Below are 20530 nucleotides of genomic sequence, written 5' to 3'. Positions count from 1 at the left end.
GCTGGACATGCTGCTCTGAGTGAGCGGCATGGTAAATGGGCTAGGGGGTTGGATAAGGGACAGGTGTCCCAGGGGGCAGTCAGGGGACAGGGAGCAGGGGGTAGTTGGATGGGCCAGAGGTTATAGGGGGTGGTTGGGGGATGGGAGGGTTGGATAGGTGTGGGGTCCTGGGGGGGCCTGTTGGGGTGGGGGTGGATGGGGTTGGGGCAGTCAGAGGACTGGGAGCAGGGGGGTTGGATAAGGGGTGGGGTCCCAGGGGACATTTAGGGGGTGGGGTCCCGGGAGGGAGTGGTTAGGGGACAAGGAGCAGGGTGTGTGTGGATGGGTCAAGAGTTCTGAGGGGGGCAGTCAGGATGCGGGAAGTGGGAGGGGGTGTATAGGGGTTGGGGGCAGGCTGTTTGGGGAGGCACAGCCTTCCCTACCTGGCCCTCCATACAGTTTTGGAACCCCAATGTGGCCCTTGGGCCAAAAAGTTTGCTCACCCCTGCAGTAAATAGTCTGGAGGTGGAGACCCTAGAGTGGTTTTGATCAGATCTTGCCCCCCTGGAGGGGGAGGTTGGGTCCTGCCCTGCGCTCATCCTCCAGTGGTGGCTCCTGCAACCCCTGTGCTGTGAGGCTGGCTGGGCTTGACTCTGTGTTCTGGGAGTTGCAACCTCTGGGGTTGCAGTGCTGCTCAGGTTTAGCCCCATCCCCCTGACTGGACCAAATTTGTGAGATTGGAGTTCTGAGCTGGCTCGTGGGGTTGCCACTCACACAAATTTGACCTACCTGTACTCCCATCATGACCATGGGCCAAACCTGAGTAGCGCTGGGATCCCAGAGGTTGCAGTGGCTGCAGCAGCGGGGCGAGCCCAGCCAGCCCCATGGGACAGGAGCCACTGGACCTGCCATGCAATCTTTTGAAACATTCTGGTGACCCAATTTTGGGTCCCAATCCACAGGTTGAGAAATTCTGCACTAGACCACACTGCTTCCAAACATCATCCATCAGACATTCTCAGTCTTGCCATGTCTCATCCCATTGTGCTACTGAGCTGTAGGCCCACTTGTGTAACTCTACTGAATTTAAGAACAACTTTCTATTCTCCCTTCGTTCTGCTCATATCCAGCCGTTTCTCTTGTCTTAGATTCTCTGTAACTTGACGTCTTTAAACCATGATTTGAGGACTTCACTAACTCCACCGGAGGTTAGAGGCTCTACTACAGGAGTGGGTGGGTGAGGTTCTGTGACCTGCGATGTGCAGAAGGGCGCTTTAAGTTCAGAAGGAACAGTTGGGACTGAGGCGATGAGATTGTTAGCTGTTTGGGGCAAGGACGGTCTTTGAGTTCTGTATTTGTACAGCATCTAGAACAGCCATGACAGGGGCTCCTAGATGCTATGGGAATGCAAATTATAAATATCAAAGCGGGACAAATTATTCATGGCAGACCCTTCCCAACCCTCTCCTGCTCCGAAAGCTGTGTCTTGTCTTTTAGTTTTCATCCACGTCTCTGCTGAACTCTTAACATTTTGCCACACCTGAGACTTTACTGGCAACAGTGAATGAAAGACACTCCCTTAGTTTAATAGAAATGGAATCTCAGACCGATGAAAACTTTATTTCCTCGCTTGGAAAAAAATCAAAACCCCAGGGTTTTCCACCACAGTCTGTACTATATTTAGGATATATCCAATCACTGCAGACTCCAGATTTGCTGGGGTTATTATAGCGTGTGTGATTCTAGAAGGGCAGTCAACTGGGGCTTTGCGGTTTGGTTTGGCAACCACAGAACAATTACTCTGCATTTTGGGGAATGGTGGAGGCGGGGGAATGGGAGCCAGGAGAGTGGGAGAAATGAAGGAGTTATCCAGCTATTCAGCCTACTTTACTAACTGCTCTTCTCCTACTGCTATTACCTACCTCAGTCTTTATTTCACCAAGGTTGAAGGCTGCCAGGCTGAAAGAGAGCCATAAAGATTACTCAGAACTTTTCCCTGCTCATCGAAACCAGTCAGGAGCCAGAAAAAGTGCCTTGAATTTCTTAGTAGCGCCTGCAAAGACTCAGCCAGAAGGAGATTTCCATGGTCTTATATATTTCACCTTGTTAGACAAATGAACACTGGGGAGGGGTGTGTGTGTGTGTGCATGTCCACATGTGCATGTATGTATATGCCAACAGAAGCTGGTCCACTAAAAGATATTCCTTCACCTATCTTGTCTCTCTCGGATCATGGGACCAACACATTTACAGCAACGTTGCAGATATATATGCCATAGTGACAATTCATAATGCTTTAGGTTTCACGGACATGAGTCTGTGTTGACTGCAGTTCTCAGGAGTCAGAGCTGTGTTATGCAGCTATGAGTTAGATCTGATTCCATTGTGAGTCTTGTGATATTTGCTACTTTTCTTAAAGTCCCAGCTACTGGATTCCTATGATCAGATGAGAATCTCAGCTTTCTTTTTTTAAAGAGTTTTTAGCTCTCATGCTTGTGGAAGAAAGCTAGAAAATGTGAACTCTAAAGGCTACGACAGCAGCAGACAAATAAAAAAAATCAAAAGGTTGTTTTTAAATCTCATGATGGGGGGGTGGGGGAGGGAGCAATTACCATTGGCTATATTGCATTAAAAAAATCCCAAATTAGTATATAAATATATTTCTCTCTTCCATTCTATCTTCCTAGTATCTGAAAGTGGAACTTGGGCCATGTAATCCAACATAGGTGCAGTTTCCCTCATACAACCAATGAAATTGTTGCATGCAAATTAGATGTAGAGTAAGAGCGGCAATTGATTGAGTTACTTCTGTTCTTACAGTGATCTAGGACTCCTAGCATGGCACTGGTACATACTTAACTGCACCAAATGGGTAAAATTTGGCAGAATGGCTGAGTACTTAAATTGGACGGTAACAGACCGTGAATCCTAGGGATGGTTCAGACGGTGCTATTCTCTTGTAGCCGTTTCTATCACTTCACACTGACTCAACAGACATTCTAGGCTTCAGGGTGACGCACACAGAGTGACAACCCTGGAATCTTATATACAGCTTTGGGCCAACTACTCTTGTGCCTTCAAATGGTGCAGAAGGGCCTATACAGACCCTTCTCCAGCTGAGGGAGATCCCACTAGCACAGTGGTTCCCAAACTGGGGTTCGTGAACCCCTGGGGGTTCATGAAATGTTACAGGGCGTTCTCAGGAAAAAATTCCCTAATGGCGGACAGAGCTGTCCCTAGGGACCATGAGCAGCATGGGGCCTGCAGGCCGGAGCCCCTGGACTTCCAAGAGCTAAGCAGATCCAAGCAAACGTATTTATTACAATGAGGAGATATAAACTTTAAGACTCCTTATAAGAAATGGAAAGGGAGGTGAATATTTTTTGCTGTTTTTAAAATTAAATAGCCAGCTTGTATAGTTTTATAAATTATGAGGAACAGGTTGAAGCTTTGTTGTAACATGCATTGTTTGCCTGGACTGCTCAAGACCTGGATGCTTGTGTAGGAGGAACTCTTTGAGTTGGCTTCTTAAAAGCCTTCATGCTGTTTCAAATCTAATACTCCTTGATGAAACATAGGAGCCTTGTCTTATAACAGGCTTATTCAAAGTGATATAAGCTACAAAAGTCAGATCTTGGAAGAGTGTTGCCATTTTCATAATGTAATAAAAATACTGTATTGCTAAATAATAATAATGTGTAATGAGCATGTAATAAAAACAAATTTTATATTTCCAAGATCACTGCTTTTTATAATTTATACTCAGGTAAAAGAGAAAATCCCTGGAAATATTCATTTTTAGGAGGGGATTTTCGAGACTTGACATTTTAGTGACAGGGGTTCACAGGTTGTTAAAGTTTGGGAACCACTGCCCTAGCAGAGATACTATCATGAGGGGCTATAGGCTTCCCTGTGCAGGCCCCTTCACAAGCCCTGGTGGAAGATGCATGTTAGCATAGGGCGGCACATCCAGCTATGGAGATTTTCAGCAGCTACAAGCTACACAGCAGCCCATAGGCAGCCTGGGATTGAGTGGGTGTTCAGTCAAGGGTGTGCTGCATTACACCAGAGACCAAACCATCCCCTTCAGCAACTCAGAATAGGACAGGCACAGAGATGGCTCCAAATCTTCTTTCCCCCACTCATCTTGGGATACACCTTCTGATGGCACAACACAGAACATCATGTCTTTGACTTGTTTGACCCAAGTGTAGTCCTTCGAAACCTTTATTAGTAGAGATGGGCTCCTGACAACACCTGGGACTGTCACACCCCCAAATTTTGTGCGGATTCCGAATCTGAACCTGATGTGAATTTTATATTGGACCCTTAGTTGTCCAGTGGTCCAAACCCAACACCCCTGAACTTCTGGGGGATTCAGATCCAGGGCTCCCCCTGTTTGTTCCTGTCTAGAATTAATGATCATGGGAATCAATGCCTTGGAGACAGAGTTCTGTGCATCAATAGCACATCTCAGCCCCTGCATGTCACCTGCTTCCTTTCTGGACCCTTCCCTTTGCGTTCTGTGGCTAGACCAGCACTGATGTAAACGGCTCAAAGGGCCAGCCAATCTTGAAATTTGAGTGCTCTGTGTGCCACGAGATTACAGATTTTCTGTAGTGAATTTAAAGGCTATTCATTATGCACTCTAATTAAGAGCTCAAAAGTGCCATACTAAACGGAGTTAATGAGGGGGAGGGAACAGAAGATCTTTCAAGTGGGGAAATGTTTCTCTTTTGATGGAGGACTACTTTACAGTTGTACAAAGCCTGAGGAGTTTTCTTCTCAGCACCTAAGTACCAATACTATTTTCCTTTTGTTCTTAGGTCTTTGGTGTCTAACTCCTCGTCTCTTACCCCACGTATTTCACACGAATCATGGTTGAACTTGGCTCCCCATATGGAAAACTGTGACAAATCATTACTTCAGACATAGTTAGACAATTCGTAAAAAGAAATAGGCCTACAGCTCTCCCGTATAATGTACATAATGTTTCCTCTTTCCTAGGCAACACGGGATCTCTCTCTCTCACACACGCACCCTTCTGAAATCCCCTTTCTGCTTGCTAGGAAAGCTTCGTGTCTATCAAACATTTGGTTTAAAAAAAAAAGTGCTACTTTGTCTATTTATTTTGACATGCCAAGGATTTGAGTCAGAATTGTGCAGTCAGTCTCCGCTTGCTCTGGTTCTGATTAGTGACTGAGAGTGCCGGAGCAAGAAGACTGGAACGGCTCCAACTGAATTCCGTGGTGTGTCTCAACTTTCTTTAATAAATGAATAAATATCCCAGACCTGCTGGTTTAGTTTGCCACAGTGGACTGTCACCTTAGATTCAAATCTGTAGAGAGCCTAGTATACTGTTGCTGCTATACACATTATAAAGACCTTGTTTAGGTCAGATGTGAGATGAATATCATGGTTCCATCTAGAGCTGATGCAGTTATTCATTCTGAATAATGTTCTTTATTAATTTAACTCCCCCTAAATGAATTGTCTGTAATCCAGCCCTGATTTCTGGGCATGTATTAGTTATCTGAAGTCTAAACTGTTGTGTATCACAGACAGAGAACAAGAGACACCAAGATGCCACCAGTGCCTGAGGGTCCTGCAATGACCAGGGAATTGAATAGGTAGATCTGAGTAGTCCCATGGATTTCAGTTGACTGTTCCTGGGAGTTCTCATGTGTGAATTAGAAGTTGTTCAGCCCTGACAAATTGTTCAGCCTTCAGGTTCTCTGCGTACTGTTGCTTTGACTATTCGTTCTACAGTTATTCATTTTGTATGAGTAGCCTTCTAATTCAGGTGGTTTTGTCTTTGCTCCATGACTAAACATTGTTTTTTTTCCTCTTTTAAAACTTCCATCAACAAAAATGAATAATACACTTTTTGGTCAAGTGTTCTCTCTTAAAGTTGCTTCACTTTTGAAAGATTCTGCTTGTCTGAGCAAAATTCCCTTTACTTAAAATGGGGACTGTTGGTAGAACAGGAATCTCTCTCAAACCAGTAAAAACCACTGCATGAATTTGTAGACCTATTTGAAGTCCCCCAGCCCAGCCTGAGCTTCAAAGCACTGTCTGCACAGCTATTTTCAGAGCACTAGTGTGAACCCTGCTAACCAGAGTCTTGTTGACTCAGGCTGGGAGGCTCACTACCCCTGGCTGTGTAGGACAAAGCACAGTGGACAAAGCACAGTAATAGCTTATTGTGGACAAAGCACAGTAATAGCACCTGGAAGACTCTATGAGGATACTATGGCCACGTCCAGACTAGGTATTAAAATCGATTTTAGATACGCAACTTCAGCTATGGGAATAACGTAGCTGAAGTCAAATTTCTAAAATCGAGGTACTCACCCGTCTGGACGGCGCGGCATCGATGTCCGCCGCTCTCCGTGTCGATTCCGGAACTCCGTTCGGGTTGATGGAGTTCCGGAATCGATGTAAGCGCGCTCGGGGATCGATACATCGCGTCCAGACTAGACGCGATATATCGATCCCCGAGCAATCGATTTTAACCCGCCGATGCCGCGGGTTAGTCTGGACATGCACTAAGACATGTATGCCTGTGATAATGGATGCAGCTCAGTGAATGGCAGGACTTTCCATTGCCCCCTCGGCTGGACAAACTACTCCCTCTGAGATGCATCTTTATACCCTGATACAAACAAGTTAGTACTGCCCCTCTGACATAGTTAGTTACTGCTCCCTGACGTGGCTAGTTATCACCCATTACCTTGTACTTGTTGGTTCGTTCAAAACATCTCTATTACATACTGTCATCCTGACCTTACCTTTTAGGAGGGGTCAATGTGTTCCTGTTATCTTTGGGGAATATTTTTGCACCATCCTTGATATTGGGATGTTCTTGTACCACTCTTTTGGAATGTGTTTGCAAAGAGCATATGTCCTAGCTTTCTGTTAAGTCCAGTTTAGTCAGCAGCTGCTGCCGTATAATCAGTAAATAGGTCTCCTCTCTCTAAGAAGAGTCCCACTGGTAAAGTTTCTTAGGATGTAATTGCATCCTGAAGGGTTCCAGCCCTGGGGTCCACAGGGCACTTTATTTAAAAGCCCCCAGGTCTCCCTGAATGGGTGCCCTAACTGTCTCCTTGGTTAGGGACAACTCTTGAGTTCTCCTAGTACTTTAGAGGTCTATAAAAAAACACAAATTGCATAGCTGATCATGAACCTTCTGACTGAGATGGTTTGGCTACTTAATATGCTCCGTGGCAAAGGCAGCTTTTGGAAAATATGACCCAGCTCAAAAATCCCACTGAGGGAACACTGTATTAAAAAAGCATCCACAAGAGCTTTGGTGTATGTGTGGGGTCCTAATGGATATTTAGTTATAACCACAAATGTTATCCCTATGGAAGTAAAGTTTCCTTAGTAAGAGTTCTGTTGTGAGCCTGGACTAAAGCCCATTGAAATAGTGTGGACAGAATGTACACAAGGGGCCAATTTATTTGTGGATGAGGAGTTAGCATTTCTTATCAGGAAATAGCTCGTCTTGCTGTATAGTTGCTCTCAGATTTTTCTCCTTAACATTTATTATCATTGGCTTTATGGCTGTGGTGTGACCACATCCAAAATATTCTGTCCTACTCTGGGCACTTCTTTACCAAAAAGATATTGAAAGGAGTTCCAAGAACAATAAGAGTGAGCAGGAGGAGAGAAGATGAGATAAATACACATGGCCATATTTTGTAAGGGGGACATGATAGCAACCTGTAGATATTTGAAGACTGTAAACAAAAGGGGTAGTGAAAAATATTGGGTGATGCCCAGGGTTATAACTAGTATTAATGAGGTGAAATGAAGGAAAGAAAATGCAGACTATCAGGAAAAGCTTCCTGGCAATGAGATGCGTGAGGCTGTTGAATAGACTCTTACAAGCCCCATCACTTGGAACATTTCAAACTAGATTGAACTAAACACTAGAAAGTGTCCCATAGGGAGCAATTCTGCACTGGCAGAGAGATGGACTAGGAGACCTATTAATATATAGCGCTTGTAGATCTTGCCAAGGAGTTCCTCTCATTATTCATATCTGGGACAGACAGCTGGAGGCCCAAGGGCATGCAGTACATCAGTGGGAGAGCCAGAACAGACTCCATGTCTCTCAACTCTTGGTTTAGCACCCTGTCCACTGTGTCCCACTGCCTCCCCCAGTATCTACATCTCTGATTTCTGCGAATCTCAGGTCACACTGAAGTCAATGGCTGTTGCAGGTGCTCAGCATCACAAAATTGAGCCCACAATTTGGTCCTTACTCACCCAGCGTGGACTTACTTATGAAAACTTTTATGCATGCTAGTCATCCCTTTGGGCCAGATCCTCAGCTAGGGGAAATGATTGATTTCAAGAGAACTCCACTGACTTGCACCAGATGAGGATCTAGCCTATTGTCTTCACTGAAACTATACCAGTCCATAATTCTTCTCTTTTTAAATCAGTGTCAAAACTTGCATTTGACCACCATGGCACAGGACAGGACATCAAGGGTGAAATTCACCCCTGTGCACAGTTCCAGACAAAATTCTAGGCACCACTTAAATATAGGGCATAGGCGGGACTTAAGTGGCATCTAGCAATTGTTCTGGCCCTCTGAACAAGGGAGAAGTTTACCTTATGCGAGTGATGGATTTCAGGACTGACCCTTCTATTAGAGAGAGCGAGAGAGAGAGAGAGAGCAGTGTTTCAGTACCCCAATGAGTGGCAAAAGGAAAATCATTTTTGCAGACAGAAAACGTGAGGTGTTTCAGGAAAACAGCAGGGCCATTTTTATTCATTTATTGTGCCCGATTCACCATTGTAATCAGTGGGGCTACTGAAACCGGCATAACAGTAGAGTAAGACCGTGGTGAATCAGGGCCAATATTTACTAAATGAAGCCTGGATTTTTGGATTAGCTGTGTGCAGGGGTTGATGCTTGAAATTCATTCAGGCCAGCAGCTAAGATGTAAAAAGGAGTCTAAAAAGAGAAGCTCCAGAATGGACAATAACAGATAATACTGATGTCAATATTGCAGCGCTTTAAGCTTGGGTCAAGAGAGTTCTGATGCTTCTGAGGCAACTGCCATAGTTGGAGATTAAGCTGCTTTCCTTAAGAGAGGGGGAAAAAACGGAATCTCTATTTTGTTTCTCCAGACATGTTTTGTTTAAATGATATAAGCCTCTAGAGGGCTGCTTCTTGTTTTGAAGCCCCTTGAAGTGGTGCCAAAAAATCTTTAAGGGGTAGAAAAAAAGGGGTTTGTGGTGTTAACTCACGAGGACTATTTAATGATGTCATGACAAAAGCCCTTTTATCGGGAGGCACAGAAGCAAGAGGCCGATCAGCGGTCTGTATAAGCAACTGGATTATTGATACTGCATTGAAAGGTAGCCTTGGTGGTCGCAATTAGAAGCGCATGCAACCAAACATAAAAGGCTGAGTTCAAAGCTGAATTTTTGATAAAATAGTGAGAGTGAGTGTGATAAGAAAATAGAAGGGAATCTGTGGACAAATCATTCTACGCTTGTTTGTAAAGTTTTTATGTTCTTATGAACGTTCATGAACTTTCCATACAAATCTTAACATACATTATTCATAACCTTCCTATTTTACCTTGAAAAGATCCATTTGTATTGGGTCAGCCTCTTAGCAACATCTGTATTTATTTTATTCAAATTTCAGCAATGGTAACCAAGCACTGTGTAATCAATTTGATCCAGATCTAACACTCTGTCTTTTTTTCTTTTTAACTGACAAGATTTCCCATGCTCTGTTTCTCCAAGACACTAGTGTTGGGGGATCTGTCCTTCTCTGAAACCTGGTTATCACAGATCGGGCTGCTAGTACTAATAGCCTCTCAGAAACATGAAACTCTTTCGTAACATGATCAATATAGCAAAAATAATAATGCATAGGGTGAAATCCTAACCCCATTGAGCTCAGTGGAATTTTTGCCATAGACTTCAATGGGGCCAGATGAGGATCACAGTTGGGTACAGAATCCACATCCTTTGACTCCCAATCCTATGGCCTATTTATTGCATCACTCTGATATCTCTTAGCTCAAAAGGCTGATTGATATAATTGGGACTAGAATCTATAGTGTTGTCAGGCACTGGACAAGCTTTTCTTACCGCATTGCGTTAATACCCTTCGATTCTGATCTACAGCATTTCCTGATTTTCTAGTCTTGGGCTTTCTACACAGCTCTAGATGTTCCCTGACCAAGAGCAGCATCTGGTCATGTGGTCCTTGCTTTCTCTTGAGCACAGACTAGCAGACATTCTGAAATGTTTAACTCACCATGGCAACCTATGGTATTTGTATTTCTTGTCACGAATTCTCTGATGGAAAATGCAGTTTCTGAAAAATCAAAATTTCCCAAGGGAAAACTGGGTTTTTTTCTGAAAAATGTTGATTCTTCCATCAAGAAAATCAAAATGAAACATTTAATTCCAAGGTGGTTCAACTCAAATCAGAATTTTTTTTTTGTTTTGTTGAACCAATTCAAAATAAAACATTTTGGGGTCAGTTCAACAAAATATTATGTTGCATTGCCTTATGGGACTTGCAGCTCTGGCACCTATTTCTTCCTAAAGGCTTGGCTTCCTGGAGAGTTACCTCTCTCATAATGCAGTGTGGATTTCCCTTTGGCAGAGTTGCATGGTACATCATCAGAGATGAAAGATCTTGGCCCAGAAGGGAAAATAGCTTCAATTTCCAACCATTGGATCATGTTAGACCTTTTTGTTGCTCTTCTTTGAACTCTCTTTAATTTATCTACATATTTCCTAATGTGTGGCACCCAGAACTGGACACAGTGCTCCAGCTGAGGCCTCACCAGAGCCAAGTAAAATGGAGCAGTTACCTCCTCCATGTCTTACATGTTCAACAGTCCTTTTAATACATCCCAGAATATTACCCTTTTTTAGCAACTTTGTATCATGTTGATGATTCATGTTCAATTTGTGATCTGCTATTGTAATCTCTTACAGTAAATACATATATTTCCCAAATGTTCTGCGGGAGTCTCTTCACATCTCTTTTACAGATGCTCAGACTGTCTTTAGAAAGCATCATCTTAAAAAAAAAGCCCTCTTGTTCCCAGATTGATCATTCCCAGTGGAGATTTTTTTCAAAGCCAGTGCAGGGATTTTGACACCCAGTTCCCATTACAATGAATGGGATTTGGCTGGGAATAGGACTTTCAGATCCCTGAAGTGCATTTGCAACTCTTAGCTTGATATTTCCTCCATATGCAGGTTTTAATTTCTGCTGCTGATTTGCAAGCGATCTCCTCCAGGATGGCAGATACATCCAGATATTCTCTGGCTTCGGGGTTCATTAGTGGAAACACACAGGGTTTATTTGACCGGTGCTATTTTTAAAGTGTGATGAGTAAGCTGGAGTCTTGTACAACTCAAGAGAAGGGATCACTGTCTACCACAAGGCGAACATCACTCAGAGCAAGACGTTACTTTACCAGTCACTTAGCATGTTTGTGCAAGTCTCACTTTGCCCTTCAGTGCCACACAAACCTCTTCTCTCCCAGGGTTTCAGCACCGTATTGGTGAACAGCAGCCCTGCTAGAAGGTCTAGATAAGAGGGAAAGAGTTCTCATGAGCAGAAGCAATACAGCTGCATGAAAAGATGAGATTCTTTCATGCCACAGCCATGTGCAGTGGAAAGTTCTAGTGGGCAGAGACATTGCATCAACAGCACATGGATCTTGGCTTAGTACCATGGAGTCTTGGACTTAGAGTGACCAGATGTCCCAATTTTATAGAGACAGTCCTGATTTTGGGGTCTTCCTTATATAGGCTCCTATTTACCCTCCCCACCCCCAACACCATCCCAATTTTTCACATTTGCTGTCCAGTCACCCTACTTGGATTAACCATTCCCAAAAATGAAACTCGATTCCTTGGAGTCTTGGCAGGGTTTGTTGTGAGCAATGATCTCAACCTTGAAGATTTCACATGACCAGCAAAACCTGTTTCTCATTTCTGTTCCTATTCAGACATTAGCACCACCAACAATCCTGCATTGAAAGGGGACACGACCAAGTATACTGGGGACATAATTTGACCTCAGGCTGTGTGTAAATCAGGGGGGAGAGTCTCTTCTGAGTTTGAAATATAAAATTCTGTTTTGTTTTAAAATTTCATGTTGAGAAAAGTATTGAGTAGAATGATGTACCAATTGTCAGACCTGCTTAGACCACCGGTTCGTCTAGTCTAGTCTCTGACAATGGCTAATACCAGGTGCTTAAAAAGAAACCTTGCAGAAGGATAATTGTGGGACAACATGCCTAAGGGGAAGTTTCATCTTAACTTCCATTACTCAGAGTCTGTCTGCATGGGAGCTGGACAGGTGATTTCCAGCTTGGGTAGACATAACTTTTATGACGCATATTGTGCAAAAAATAGCAGAGAAGCTGCAGCTGCATTGGTGATGGGATAGGCTAGCCACCCAACTACAATCCCATCCGAGAGCCTATGTACATACTCAAGCAGCTAGGCCATACCGTTACCTGCCAGTGCACTGCAACACTGCTATTTTTAGGGGGCTAACCCAATCAAAGCTTGCATGTGTCTGTCTATCTGAGCTGGAAACTACACCTCCAGGTGCAGTGTAGACATATTCATAGAGCAGAGGTGGGCAAACTATGGCCTGTGGGACCATCCTGCCCAGCTCCTGCCCCCTCCCCTGCTGTTCCCCATCCCCCGCAGCCTCAGCTCGCTCGCGCTGTGGGGCTGTGAGCTCCGGGGGCAGTGGAGCTGCAGAGCCCAGCCTGACATGGTCTCTGTGCTGCATGGTGGTGGAGGTGGCACAGATGTAGCACCATCACCCACCAGTGCTCCAGGCAGCATGGTAAGGGGGCAGGGAGCCTAGGAGGAGTAGGGGGTTGGATAAAGGACAGGGGACTTTGGGATGGTGATCCAGGGGCGGGGATGTGGATAGGGGTTGGGGCGGTCAGGGAGAGGAACAGGGGGTTGAATGAGGGAAGGGGTCTCGGGGGGGCAGTCAGGAAGGAGGGGGGAGTTGGATGGGGTGGCAGGGGACAGGGAGAAGGGATGGTTGGATAGGGCAAGCGTCCTAGGGGAGGGTACCAGGAATGAGAGAAGGAGTTGGAGGGGGCAGCAAAGGTCTTGGGGTGGTCAGGGGACAGGGATCAGGGCTGTGTGGATGGGGCAGGGATCCTAGGGGGTTGTCAGGAAACAGAGGGGTTGATGGGGCAGGAGTCCCAGGGAGGCTGACCCTTGACCACCCCCTTCCCCTAACCGGTCCTCCATACAATTTACAAAACCTGATGCAGCCCTCAGGCCAAAAAGTTTGCCTGCCCCTGTCATAGAGGGTGGCATGTGCCCTGGAGCATAAGGATTTATAACTCTTCCACACCACTTGTACTGTTAAAAATCCTTCTTATTGTAACTCCACATATCCTTGTTATCCACGTAAAGGTCCTGTCTTTTTCTTAAATCATACTTAGTGCTTGCTCTCAGTGTGTCTCCTGGTAACAATGCATAATCCTCTCATGGGACTTGTCAGTTTTACATTGCTGCCTTTCAATTAAATTGAATGTCGCTTTGTTCTTGTCTAACAGGGAGGGAGGATAGAAGGGCCCAATTTACCACCTTTCTCCTGTTCGTTATTTTGTCCAACTTCCTCGTGTCCAGTTTTACTATTTGGCACATTCTGTTTGTGCAGTACTGGGTTCATTCATGGTACCACATAAGTAAATCTGTGGAAGATGTTAGGTTGGTAGCATGTTAGGGCTACAAAGTGAAGAACTCAGAAGTTAAGATATGCCAGAATGACTATTGCTGATGCAACCCTAATTCTTCCCTCTTCTGTGTGTCCATGATATGTATTAATTATATTGTGTAATTATTTACGCTCTGCCATCAGGTCTGGAGGCCCCATTGTCCTAAGCACTGTACATCCATATAGTACCAAGGCAGGCTTGTAATGATACAGTGCTAATTATGTTAGCCATATACAATTTTTTTTCTTCCCACTCTGGTTTATAGAGGGCTCCATCCTGTGAAGATCCCAATAGGATTACCCACTTAAATTTATTTACTGTCTGTGCACTGGCTGGTGTACAGCATACAAAGAAGTTATTCAATATGTCTTGTCTTCACCCTTCAACAGAAGATTCTCTGCCCTTCTTCATGGCTCATTTACACACTGTCCAAGGTGTGCATTGAAGGAGATAAATGCAGATGAAGAACTATAGCAGGACAGTGCCAACAAGGACAATAATCTTCAAAACCTAAGAATGATCATACTCGGTCAGACAAATGGTCTATCCAGCCCCGTATCCAGTCTTCCAACAGTGGCCAATCCCAGGTGCTTCAGAGGGATTGAAAAGAGCAGGGCAATCATCAAGTGATCCATCCTGTATCATCCAGTCCCAGCATCTGGTGGTCAGTGGCTTAGGGACGTGTAGAGCATGGGGTGGCATCCCTGACCATCTTGGCTAATCGCCAGTAATTCCTGCTCTGTGATGTGGTGTCTTTGCCTATGCTGCTGAAAACTGCATTGACCTTCTTGCATCGCAAATTCCTGCCTAATTTGCTATTCGCCTTTTTCTCTTTCAGGTTTACAGCTTCCCAGTGACTATGTGGGTTTCTGGTTATTTTCACCCAAACATGTTAGTTTTCCTTCTCATGAGGGGAAAAAAGGGAGAGGCCAGCTGTGAGCATTGAATCTAGATTCAGATCTGAATTCCCCCTGAGTTGAGGGGTATTTTGATCCAAGGTTATGAAAACCTGGGATCACAGCCCTGTATGACCTTGAGTAAGCCACTCAGCCTCTCTGTGCCTCAGCCCCTATTGGTAAAACGGGGATGATAGTGTACCACCGACAGACCCTGGTTGACGGAGGGCAGGATTGAACCCTGGGACCTTAATGTGTGAGCCTCTACTGCATGAGCTAAAAGCCATATGCCTGTTCTATGGCTTTAGCTAACAGACTCATTAATCACTCTCTCTAAGTGGTCTTGGTGCCCCTAGATGGGACAGAACACCACACCCAGAAGGTGTGTGGGTTACAATAGCGCCACCCTACCTCTTAAGGCATGTCAGCGATGCCGAGATACCTTTTTAATAGGACCCGTAGAAGTACCTCAGATAGCAGCATCTGTTATTTGGTCTCTTCCCTCCCAAAATGTAAGTAACTCTGTTGCATTGTTTATCTTGTTGCATTATAGAAAGAGAATTACATATGCTGGAGATTAAAGTATGATGTCCTAGATCCAAGGAGAATGCCCAAATTAGTTGTCCATCTTTCCTCGTCCTGTTTCTGCTACTCATGACTCTCTGTATAGACCCCAAAGCTGCTCGCTGCTGCTGTGCCTGTATATTGTTTTCACACAAGCATCTGCACTCCTATGAACCTCACCCACAAGGTGGGTCTCTCACACTGTCCAGTATGGCACATTTCCCCTTGTGATGAATGTCTGCAGTCCTTGGCTCTACAGGTGCCTCGCAGACTTAATAGCTCCAGCACTAACACAGTCCAGCTGTACATGGGAAACCATAATTACAGGCCTTGAAGCAAAAGTGATTTGCTCCTGTCGGCTGGCAAATGGGAATGGAAAGGCAGTTTGCTTTTGGTTCCAAGTGGTTTTAAGTTGCTTGCTTGTACAGAGATATGTTCAACGAGCTGAGCATTGCATTGACAGAGGCTTTTGCTACCAGGTAAGAAGCCCATGTCTGGCAGGCTGTGTGCCAGAGAAACCATCTGTGTTGTGTTTGGCAGGAGTAGGAATCGTAGGAAGCCATTTTGCTCTTCAGCAACTTCTGTTCACCAGCCCATTTTAAAAAAAAAAAAAAACAAATTTATCTTGGGTTAAACTCCCTTGAAGTCAGTGGTATTATAACAGGGATGAATTGGGCCAATAAGAATACATAGATTATCTTGATTTAGTCTGTAACATTTCAAAGCACTGGACAAACACAAATTAATCTTCACAGCACCTCATTTACAGCCGGTAAATACTATTTATTATCTCCATTTTGCAGATGGGGAGATTAGCCCTTTGAATTTCAGACTCTGAGCTCGGTTATGCTGGTGTAAACTGGAGCTAACTCTACTATTTTAGTGGCATTATTCCTAATTGACACCAGAATAAATGAGGTTTTAATCTGCTCTTTTCCAAGATCACAGATTAATGGGCCAAATAATCAGCTCATGTTAATGAGTGAAACTCCATTTAAGATCAGAGATGCACCTGTTTACATGAGCAGTCAGATCTGGAACTTAGAACTCAGGCTCAGAGCCTGAAAGGTGCCTGAGTGCCATTAAAATCAGTGGCAATCAGAAGCCTCCACACCTTTGAGGGTCTGAGTCTCGGACATCTTTTCCTCTGCTTAGGCCAATATACCACACCCTATGGAGTCTCATATCTGCCAGCTCCAAAAATTAGGTGATCCCCATGACAGTATCTGTTAGGGAAGAAGTTAGTGTGTTAACAAGGGAAAGTGTTAAATGTCCGAAACCTACCGGAATTTGCATTAGATTCCTTTTTATTTGCACCAACTGAGCCCCTATTGAGAAAGCTTGACACTTCCCAGTTTTCCAATACTGAGTGGAATACCAATGAAGGCAGAGGTTTTAAAGGAGATGTCAGCTATTCAAAGAACAACATTTGACAAGTAATTTACACCGATTATTTTATATCAAGCTTTCCATGCAAATAAATGCCAAGGCACTTTACATTAATCTTTTAGGGAGGAGGGGGAAAAGTTGTGATTTGTTCTCGGTTTTAATCAACTGAAGTCCTGCCTGTCATGATAAAGCGAATTCATCAGGAGCGCCTGGAGCAAGAGAAGCTCCTCTCCTATGTGCAGCACACTCACATGCTCTATCATGCAGCTGGTTAATTTGTGTTGGGCTTCCTTGCCTCTGGCATTGATTAATAGATTCCACTTGTGTTGAGAATTAAGAGTGGAAAGGGGATATGTGGATTTTGTTCAGAAGAAGGTGTTTAATCAAATGAGATCTAAAGTACTCTGCACGCTGTTTGCTGAGACAAAATACAGCAAACATATAACTAATTGGAAATATTTTGTAAAGTTCTTTCTAACCAGAAACAGATTCAGGCCTCATATCTTTGAGCAAAGGATTTCATCATTCAAGAAAAGACTGAACAAGCTAACTCTTTTCTGCATGGCTGTATTTAGATCCTTAGAACCTTCAGTTAGCCAAAGCACATAATGGACCCAGTCGTGCCATGCATTGGTGAGGCTTCCTCTCTAAGATCAGTGCCTTCAGCAGCTGCTTCAGGTCTTGTAGGATCAGAGGGACAGAGAAGAACATATCTGGGGTCTGATCAGTGGAGTGAGGCATGAAGGAACAAAATCATATAATATTTCATACTCAGTTCGTTTTAATTCAACATTGGTTTGGGTTGTTGCCCTCTGACTGCTTTCTTGTCACTGGACATGGTGTCCCATTTCTTGTCAATCTATGGCATTTTGCCTTCCTGCCACTTTCCAGCAGCCTAGGGAATCTCAAGTGGGGTGCGGTAGGGGGATGGCATGGAGGAAAGTGTTTGGTTTTTTTTACTTCCGAGACTAGATGGATCAGAATAAAATTTTACCATCCGATCTTCAGCTGGTGTAAATGGGCAAAATTCCATCGATTGCAAAAGATGTGGCCCTCAGCCTTGGCTGTGCCAACACAAAGGATTAATGTATCCCTTGCACATATGTAGGTTTTTTTTTATTACTCCTTAGACTGCTCCTTATACAAGGTCTTACCCTATTAAATGCCACTTACTCACACATACTGTTAACTTGACACCCAGCTATTGACTCCAAGCTATTGACTTTCAATTAATATTTCAGCTGGAAATGGAGTATTTCAGGCTTTCGTGCAAAAGCAAATATTTTAGACCAGTCTGGTCAAAACACTATGTAGGGACCACTCCTGTGTTGTCAGGGAGAAGGGCAAACAGGTCTCCAACACTAACCTTCATGGTTTTAGAAATTTATAAATTTCAGCCCTCTTGGATGCGGTCGGTGTAACTACATTCAGATTAGCTCTTCCTGGCGCAAATTTTGTTTTATCATTTTTTTTTTAATTTAAATGCCTTTTTTCACTCAAACTTTTCATAGAAGAAAAATCCAAAATCTAATTTATATTTAATAGCCAGAAATCACTAATTCAGTTGGTTTTAGTTTTTGAAACTGACATTTTTTTCAGTTATTTTCAATTGAAAAATCAAACAGCCCCACACAATTCCAACAACTTTTCATTCTCTTTGGGGCTTTTTCATTGGATATAAAATACATTTGCCAACCAGCTCTAATATCAGAACTGGACTTAGCTAGCTTGTTCAGACGGAGAAGGCTTTTCTTTTGGCTTTTTCCATCTGTGCCACCTCTCGTCAGTTATGCGCTGATAACCCAGTCCATTAAAGATTCAAATCAAAGATTTTTGAGACCATTTGTCAGGATGTCAATCCCCGTATTCGGCCTCTTGGATTGCTGGAGCTCTGATGGCTGAAATTTCTTATGAAAGCAAATAATGGCTATATTTGGTGTCAAAATATAGTTATTTTTTAAAAAAATGTGAACCTCCTTTTTCTATGTAGATGTAGTGGCCTTTTGCTTCTTTCCCTGTAATCTCCTTTAGCCTAGAAGATCCTACTTTACTTAGTGAGGGGGGTTTCTCTGAACTGACTCGGAGGTCATGCTTTACCCTCTCTACTCATGAGAGGGGAGAATTCCTCAATGAATGTCCTACACTTGTATATGATGCACAATAGCTTCTGTGTCTTGACTATTACCAAGCGGAATTCCAGCTTATGGGAACAGCTTGCATTCCTAGCCTTCATAACCTTATTTAATATTGCGAGTCACTGCCTTTACAATGTGAAAGCGAGAGAATGGTTTTTTGTTTTTGTTTTGCTAACTGCATGAAAGAATAGTGTAGCTCTGTGCAAGATTTGCCAACTAATTCCATGCTTGATGTTCACTTTCTCGGAGAGACTTGGAAAGAGAGGCACAGAGAGATGAAGGCCAAAATAGTCACAAGGGGCCACTGATTTTAGATGTCTTCATTTTGGGTTGTCCTGTTTTGGACGCCTAGGTGTCTTCAGTTGAAATGGCAAAATTAGTGGCTACTTCTAAAAATGTTGACCAAAATGACTAGCCAAAGTCATTTGATAGTGGCAGGAATACAGTCCAGGACTCATGACTACAGTCCTCTGCTCTAAAAAGCAGACTCTGTCATTGCTACACAGTGCATGCCTTAATATTCTTCAAATAATTTCTGTTTTCTATTTCCTCAAGAAATACAGATCTGCCTCAGATATTGCACTCCCCCAGAGCCTTTATAGACTGATGGAAGGAAGTTTCATCTTTAACAAGGAATCTAATGGTTTTAGTCCTGATGTTTCTCAGCTGTTTCCATTGTTCTCCTTTCACTCATCTTCTTTCTCATCTCTCCCTATCTCTTTCCCAACACATATACACCGACTAGAGAGCAATAAAGATAATTTTAATTATCCTGTCCATTTATGGAACAAAGGATTCATCACAGAGAGTAAGGATGGTTAGACTACTGGATGGAGAGTCAGGAAATCCAGGTTCAGTTCCTGGCTCTACCAGACTTCATGTGTGACATTGGGCAAGTCATTTAATTACTCTATGCCTCAGTTCCCCATCTGTATAGTGGGGATAATCCTGTCTTCCATGCTTTGTCTGCCCTGTGTATTTAGACGGAAAGCTGTATGGAACAGAGGCTGTCACTTACTATGTGTTTGGACAGAACCTAGCACAATGGGACCCAGATCTTAATTGTGGCCTTCATGTGCTACTATAATGTCATATCCTTGGGGCCAGCAATTTTAGGAAGAAAGAAGAACAAGGAGTATTTGTGGCACCTTAGACTAACAAATTTATTTGAGCATAAGCTTTTGTGGCCTAAAACCCACTTCATCAGATACATGCAGTGGAAAATATAGTAGGAAGATGTGTCTGTGTGTCTCTCTCTTACACACACACACACAATATGAAAAAATGGGTGTTGCCATACACACACTAACGAGAATGATCAGTTAAGGTGAGCTATTGTCAGCAAGAGGGAAAAAAAAAAACCTTTTGTAGCAATAATCAGGATGGCCCATTTCCAACAGTTGACAAGAAGGTGTGAGGAACATTGCAGGGGGCGGAAATAAACATGGGGTAATAGTTTTACTTTGTGTAATGACCCATCCACTTTTAGGAAGAAGTTACTTGAGAGGCAGAGAGCTGTAAACCTTGAAAAGCAGCCATTTTTATCCCCCACACACAACTAACCAACAACCAGCCAAAATCGGCTGGGCTATTCCCCAATAATCTAACTCGGTTGCCACAGTAACAACAAAATTCTATTACTACAACAACCAAATACACAAATATAATTTACTTTTTATGTGGAGAAAACACACTACCTGAAGAGGAAACGAAATTTTTAAAACAATGATTATTTTTACACCAAGTATTTGAGAAGAAGCCGGCATTTAACAAGTCTTTGATTTCCATTTTTTATTGGCAGATAAGG

Source organism: Gopherus evgoodei, chromosome 16 (assembly GCF_007399415.2).
Source record: "Gopherus evgoodei ecotype Sinaloan lineage chromosome 16, rGopEvg1_v1.p, whole genome shotgun sequence".
Classification (NCBI taxonomy): domain Eukaryota; kingdom Metazoa; phylum Chordata; order Testudines; family Testudinidae; genus Gopherus; species Gopherus evgoodei.
The sequence above is the reverse complement of the archived record's forward strand: the minus strand, read 5'-3'. Positions refer to the sequence as shown.